General features: G+C 45.0%; 1 pseudogene; it reads left to right on the top strand.

Annotated features, from left to right (window-relative positions):
• LOC147751741 (large subunit ribosomal RNA) lies at positions 1–1,253 on the top strand (annotated as a pseudogene; the record flags this gene model as incomplete).

Here is a 1,253-nt window from a genome sequence, read left to right as displayed (position 1 = left end):
TTCTGTGTTGGGCATCACCTAGCCGGTGTAGTTTAGCTGTGGGACAGCTACGGCCTGCGTTTACTAAATGTATCTGTTGTATCTGCGATTTGGTTTATTCCTTGTTGCGGTGAGCATGTTACTCTAGCTAAGCAGTGCGCCATCAATGGTTAGCATTAGTTATTTGACCCGTCTTGAAACACTGACCAAGGAGTTCAAATGGCACGCGAGTCATTGGGTCTTAACACCCGAAGGCGAAGTGAAATGCAAAGGTATTGTTATTTGTGGCTGTACCATGATTAAGCGATGAGCAACTTATGCTTTCTGGCATTTGTAGACTACAAGCGTGATGTTTGAGACCCGAAAAATGGTGAGCTATGCCTAGTCAAGATTAAGCCAGAGGAAACTCGTGGATGTCTGAAGTTATTCTGACGTGCAAATCGATAATCTGATCTGGGTATAGGGGCGAAAGACTAATCGAACTCTCTAATAGCTGGTTCCTTCCGAAGTTTCCCTCAGGATAGCTAGCGTACACGTTTCGTTTCATCCCGTAAAGCGAATAATTAGAGGTATTGGGGCGTTTATAGCCTCAACCGATTCTCAAACTTTTAATGGGTGTGAGTGTTACTTCTCGATTGAAGAACACTGCTAAATAAGTATGCTTAGTGGGCCATTTTTGGTAAGCAGAACTGGCGCTGTGGGTTTAACCAATTGTTGGGTTAAAGTGCCAAAAGCTAAAATGCGCGTGAGATCTATAAAGGGTGTTAGTTGCTGAAGACAGCAGGATGGTGGCCATGGAAGTTGGAATCCGCTAAGGAGTGTGTAACAACTCACCTGCCAAAGCAACACGCCCCAAAAATGGATGGCGCTATAGCATTGTACTTATACTCAACCTCTGACGTGTGACGCACCGGAGCGCTCAGAGAGTAGGAAGGTAATGTGGTAGCATCGAAGGATGTTGCTGTGAAACAATCTGGAGCTGTCACATGTGCAGATCTTGGGGGTAGTGGCAAGTACTCAATTGAAAACCTTGAGCACTGAAGTTGGGGATGGGTTCCAGGTGAACAGTAGTTGATCGTGGGTCAGTCGGTCCTAAGCTTATGATGAAACATGTGTTGAATGTGTACAATGATGTGTTATCACTATAAGCGAAAGGGAATCAGGCTAATATTCCTGAACCTGCACACTGGGAGCGTTACTTAGGTAGCAACCGTGGCAACACAATTACGCTCAAAAACACCAAGGGATAGGCTAGGAAGAGTTTTCTTTTCTTG

This window comes from Varroa jacobsoni, unplaced genomic scaffold (genome assembly GCF_002532875.2).
Source record: "Varroa jacobsoni isolate VJ856 unplaced genomic scaffold, vjacob_1.0 contig07476, whole genome shotgun sequence".
Taxonomy (NCBI): Eukaryota; Metazoa; Arthropoda; class Arachnida; order Mesostigmata; family Varroidae; genus Varroa; species Varroa jacobsoni.
This window is presented reverse-complemented; position numbering and strand designations above follow the sequence as displayed.